Source organism: Artibeus jamaicensis, unplaced genomic scaffold (genome assembly GCF_021234435.1).
Source record: "Artibeus jamaicensis isolate MK-2021 breed Jamaican fruit bat unplaced genomic scaffold, CSHL_Jam_final contig_755, whole genome shotgun sequence".
Taxonomy (NCBI): domain Eukaryota; kingdom Metazoa; phylum Chordata; class Mammalia; order Chiroptera; family Phyllostomidae; genus Artibeus; species Artibeus jamaicensis.
In genome coordinates this window covers 34,137-40,158 of record NW_026521950.1, presented here as the reverse complement: position 1 = coordinate 40,158, position 6,022 = coordinate 34,137, and the positions used below count along the sequence as shown (strand labels likewise).

Here is a 6,022-nt window from a genome sequence, read left to right as displayed (position 1 = left end):
ATGTGAGGAAAACATTGCATTTCCAAGACATTGTGGACAGGAGGATGAATCGTTGATATTTGACACTGATGTGGAACTGGAGAGATGGTGGGTTTGTGAAGGAAGCCACCAGCAGCCACTCCGAAGTGTGGTCTGCACCCAAAGAAGGTGATGCTGTGGATATAAAATGTGATCACTAGGGAGTCCTGTACTAGGAACTCCTTGCCAGAGACCAGGCGGTTACTTCCAAAGTACTGCTCCCCATTGGACCAATGGAAGTCACTGCCCCAGGGACACAGTCCTGAATTTGTCAGCAGAAGATGTGTAATCAATCATCCATCAGGAAAAGGCAAGAGAGCATGTTTGTCTTTGGTGACCAGGGGAAAACGGTTCCAGCCTGGCGCGGCATTCCTGATTCATCCACAGTGCACATAAGACGTTGTATCCTCAGGCTGCCAAGTATTTCAGCATCCTTTCCTAAATTCTTTTAGTGGAGAAAAATTTCCAGTCCGTGGAAGACTGCAAAAGGCACCTGGAAGAGTTCTGTGCTCCAAAAGATAATAATGTTGTGGGCAGATGGAATGGTAAAGTGGGCTGAATGATAGCTGAGGACAATGGAAGTAAATGATGAAATCGCTGTCCACTCACATTATTGAGGACAATGAAAAAAATGTGCCTGTCATTGCATCTTCCTGGAAAAACTGAAGGAACCTTGTGGACAAGCCCATAGTACAGTATGTGTTCCAAGTGTCGGTCTTTGCTGTCATCTCGTGGCCGTTTTGGGGAATGACATGTTAGTTTAGGTCAGCAGGAGGAGTGGTTGATTCCAGTGAAATGTCAATGACTTTTGATGGTAGTGGTATTTACAGGTGCATTCGAAAACATCTAAATGTCAGGACTCTACAGTTGCCTTGTGACTAGTCTCCAGACTAATGGCCAAGTGAGGAATAAGTGTGTTTTATGGGACGTTTCTTGGAAGTGGCTTTGTAGCATAATACAGGCAGGTGTTTACAAGTGCCAAGTGTGCTTGAAAGTCATTTGTAATTTGCTTTGTCTGTTGCAGCTTCTTTAAACAACATGAGGTAAAACTTATATGTAGTAGTTCTACAAGAGATACAAAAAAGGTAAAGGGAAATACAAGCACCATCATTGAATGTACCTGCCCTTTGGGATGTGTCTAAGGGCTCATTTCTTCCACTTTGCCTGGGCGTTATTTACCATGATGGGTCCCACATATGGGTGCAAAACTTGTACATTTCCAGCTTTGTTTCTGACCTATGCATTCAAGGGTGACGATTTCTTTCTCAAGTTTTGGTACAGAGCATCTTTACTATCATTTAGGTCTAGTTATTTTGTAATTGAAACGTGATTCATTTTTGGGGCTTCTGCAGGCTCCGAAAGTTCGGGACTTCTGTATTTCAGAAGTACTGAACCACAAAACTTTCTCCTCATCTATTCTCTGTGAATGCTAGCTTAAGTGCTGTGGGGGCAAAAAACATATTGTATAGAATTTCGAGGTTGCAATGCTGGTTGAAACTTGCCTTAAATTGGTCTGTTAAAAATGTCAGTTCAGCTCCGACACTCCCCCACCACTACCCCATCACCTCGCTCTGGTCCCGAATACTTGCATTTAACATCCTTTGAAAACAATCTGTTGGACTGCTTCATGACAGCTGTCATACCTGCCTGAGTTAAGAAAATCTGAACACGACTGGTGAATGTGTGTGTGGCCACTTTCACACTGAAAGTCCATGAGCATGAGTAACATTTTCTGCCCTTTAGGCTTTGTCATTTCAAGAAAGGTCCAAGTGCAAGTGTAAGGCAAGAAAAAGGTGTGAATGGAGATGTTGCTGTGAGTGATGGAATGTGTCTGAAGTGGATTGCAAAGTTTCATTCTGGAGATTTCTCATGTGCAGTTGTCCCACGGTGCAGTTGTCCCACGGGCCCATCAGACCAGTTGCAGTGTAAAGCCATCCAGGGCAGATGTTAACTGAAGACAGACCACGGTGTGGCTCACTGGAGACAGGCAACATACTCCAAGTATCCTAATCAAGCAATGAAAATCATCTGCACCAGCACAGTTAGGTTAGTTGCCCTGACATTTGGTTCCACAGAAGTTAAGTGGGTGCAAGGAGGGGACCCATCTTGACCACGTACCCACATGTGGTTCTCTACCGAAACGTGAGGAAAACATTCCATTTTCAAAATAAGTTGTGAGGGAGGATGAACTATTGATATTTTAGAATGATGTGGAATGGGAGAGATTGAGGGCCAGTTAAGGAACCACCACCGGCCCCCTGCAAAGGGCGGTCTTCATCCGAAATAGGTTATTGTGGATTGGGGAAGGGGTCCTGCAGAAGGAGCTCCTTGTGGAGACTCAGTGGGTTACTCCCAGCAAGCACTGCTCCCCGTCAGACCAACTTGAAAGCACCCCCTGAGGGAAAGAGTCGGGAGTCTGTCAGCAGAAGACAGGATGAGGTGAGAGCACACGTTTCTGTTTGGTGACCAGGGCAAAACGGTTCCAGCCTGGCTGCGTGGTTGTGATTCATCTGCAGTGCAGATGCACCTCACGTATCCACGTAGTTCAGTATTCCAAATTTCTCTTAGTGGGGAGAAATTTCCATTCCCCGGAAGACTGTAGAAAGCACCTGGAAGAGTTCTCTGCTCTGAAAGATAGAGCTGTGGCACCATGGAGTGGTGAGATTACCTGAAAGTTTGCAGAGGGCAGTGGGGAAAAACAGTGTTAACGTTGTCCACTCACCGTGTTTGAGGGAAAATGAAAAGTGTGTCTGTCATAGCATCTCAGAGTAAAAAGCAGAGGAACCTTTCAGCCAAGTCATCAGTGGGATATGCCTTCCGTCTGTCGGTCTCTGCTGCCATGCAGTGGCCATTTTGGGGAATGACACCTTACTGCAGGTCAGCAGGAAAAGTGGTTGATTTCAGTGGAATATCAATGACTTTTGATGGCAATGTTATCTACAAGTGCATTTCAAAATGTATAAATGTCAGCACTGTCAAATTAGTTCATAATTTGTGACTGGTTTGCAGGGTAAGGGCAATGGAAGTGAAGAATGTGTGTTATATGACATTTGTTGGAATGGGCTTTGTAGTGTAATAGAGTCAGGTTTTTACAAGTTCTAAGTGCGTTTGAAAATTGTACAAAAAACTGTACTTGAAAAATAACTAAATAAAATTAAAAAAAGAAAATTGTTTGTAATTTGCTTTATCTGTTGCAGCTTTCTTTCTTTCTTTGTTTCTTTTCTTTTTTTTTTTTTTTTTTTGCTAACCAGGTACTCTTTATTGAGAAAACTGTTGTTTACTCCTTACAATTTATGACCTGTACTCTTCTCTCCATATTAATGTCCAGATGACAGAAAAGACAACCCAGAAGATGGCATGCCTAAGTTATCAGGTTAAATGGCAAAAAGCATGGCTTTTTGTCCCTAATCTTTCAGGAAGGTATTATTCACGAGCGAAAACCACTGCAGAAAACAACAACAGCCAAACGTACAGTTTTTCCTTGTCTAAGAGGTAGCAGCAGCAACAGCGCCACCTTCTGGGCAGCTTCTTTCTTGGCGTGATGAGCCTGTAGCACCGCCACAGCTTCATCCACCTCGGAGCGGAGAGACTCGGGGGACTCCAGCATGTGCAGCAGCTCGGAGCTGTCGATCTCCAGCAGCATTCCTGTGATCTTGCCAGCCAGGTTCGAATGCGTGGTTTGGATGAGTGGGAACAAACGTTCTCCCAGCATCTGCTTCTGTTCCTGGGGGGGGGGGTGCTGCGGCCAGCATGGAGGCGGTCAGGGGCTCCTGCCCCTGAACATGGACTGCAGGCTGGGATGCCTGCAGAGGTGGCATGGCAGGGTGAGGGCTGCGGACGCTGGAGGCGTACTTGTAAGGTGCGACAGCCCGTGGAGCAGCAGCAGCCACAGCAGCACGAGGCGGTAAGCTCTGCACAGCTGTGGGAACACCTCCAGACTGGCAGCTGTCAGTCAGCCCTTGCTGGGGCACCAGCCCCACCAAAGTCCATAGCCAAGGGGTCCGGGCACTCAGACCCAGTTGGAGCCAGATGGCGAAGAGTTGGACGAGGCCCAGCCTGGCGTATAGCACTTGGCATTCCCTGGAAGCCTTGAGGTCTCCCACCTTGCTGCCAGCGTGGATTAGGTCTCATCTGTGCTAACTGGTTAGGTGTGTAATATGGAGGCCTTCCCTGAGCCTGAGGAACTGCAGGCACAAGGTAGCCACCAGCCGCAGGCTGGAACTGATTGAAGATGGCATTGGCAGGGAGTGCTCTCATTCCGGCCACCCGCTGCATATACTGGTTGGTCAGGTGGGCCTTTTGCTCTTCCTTCCTCTGAGTTGCAGCTTTCTTAAACAAGGGTAAAATAAAATGTATTCAAAATTCTCCATTCAGAAATAAAATACAATAAAATGGAAGCACTATCATTTTACATACATGCACTTCTGAACATGGCTAGAAGCACATTCCCTCCAGTGTGTCTTGGCTTCATTTACTCTTTTGGTTCCTAAAATGGGTGCAACCCTTGTACAAAGTGAGGTTTTGTGTTTTTAAGGGTGCAGGTTTTAATCTCAAGTTTTAGTATGTAGTATCTTTAGCATCATTCAGTACAAATTATTTTGCAACTCACATGGTGGTTCATTTTGGAAGGTCTATAGGAGTCTATTTCAGAAGGACCAGGCAGGAGAACTTCCCAGTCACCCATTTTCAGTGAATTGTAGCTTAAGTGATGTGAGAGCAAAAAACATACTGTAAATTATTTCAATGGTGTGATTCAAGTTAAAGCTTTGTTTATACCGGGTTGGCCCAAAAGTCAGTTCGGCCCCCATCACTGCCCCACCCCATCCTGTGACTCTGGTTCTCGAACTTATTTAACTTAATTTGAAAGTGTTGGGTTAAACTGTATCTTGACAGATATCATAGCAACATGCATTGAAAGAAAAAACTCATCCAAACCATTGTGATTTTGTGGCTATTTTAATACTGAAGATGAATGAACATAAGGAACATTTGTAGCACATTAGGCTTTGTCATTTCAAGAAAGGTGAAAACACAACTGGAATGCAAAAATAAAGATTGGTAGTGTGGATGGAGAAGGCGCTGCAGGTGAGGACATGTGTCAGAAGTGGTTTGCAAAGTTTCATACACAAGATTTCTCGCACAAAGGGGCCCCACGGGTTTGGTAGACCGTTTGTGGTTGGGAGCCATCGAGTCCATATTTTCACTGAGGCAGATCACGCTGGGCCATACAGGAGACAGGTGACATACTCATAGTACCCTAATCAGGCTTCGAAAAATCATTTGCACCAGTATGATTACATCAATCACTTTGATGTTTAGGTTCCTCAGAAGTTAAGCTGGGTTGGTGGGGGGAACTTTCTATACCTTATTTCCACATATGGTTCTCTATGGAAACATAAGGAAACTGTTCTGCTTGCAAACAAATTGTGAGGGAGTATGAACTGTTGGAGTTTGAGAATAATGTAGAACAGGAGAGATTGTAGGCAAATGAAGGAACCACCACCAGCAGCCCCTCCTCAGGGCGGTCTTCATCCAAAGGAGGTCATGTTGCCTGTGTGGTAATACCAGAAGGCGTCCTGTAGGGGGAGCTCCTTGGGGAAATTCGCAACACGTGCTGCCCCGTCAGACCGACTGCAAGCACTGCCTGTGGGAAAGAGTCAAAGCAGAAGACGGGAAAGGTTCGGGATGAGGTGGGAGCGCACGTTTCTCTTTGGTGACCAGGGAAAAGGGGTTCCAGCCTGGCCGCACAGTCGTGATTCACCCGCAGTAGTCACCAGAACTTGCACTTTCACATGGTTATTTAGTTCATCTCACTGAATTTTTCTTTATGGAGATAAGTTTGCATTCCCTGGAAGACTGCAGAAGGCACCTGGAAGAGCTCTCTGCTCCCAAAGGTAACAGTGCTGTGGGACGATGGAATGGGAAGGTGCCTGAAAGGTGGCAGAGGGCAGTGGAACTGAATGGTGATGACGTTGTGCAGTCACAATTTGGGGTGAAAACGAAA

The 6,022-nt window shown here is 45.8% G+C and overlaps 1 pseudogene; it reads right to left on the bottom strand.

Moving 5' to 3' along the window:
• Positions 1-3,443: 3,443 nt before the first annotated feature.
• LOC128628429 (polyadenylate-binding protein 4-like) lies at positions 3,444-4,329 on the bottom strand (annotated as a pseudogene).
• Between the last annotated feature and the right edge of the window lie 1,693 nt (positions 4,330-6,022).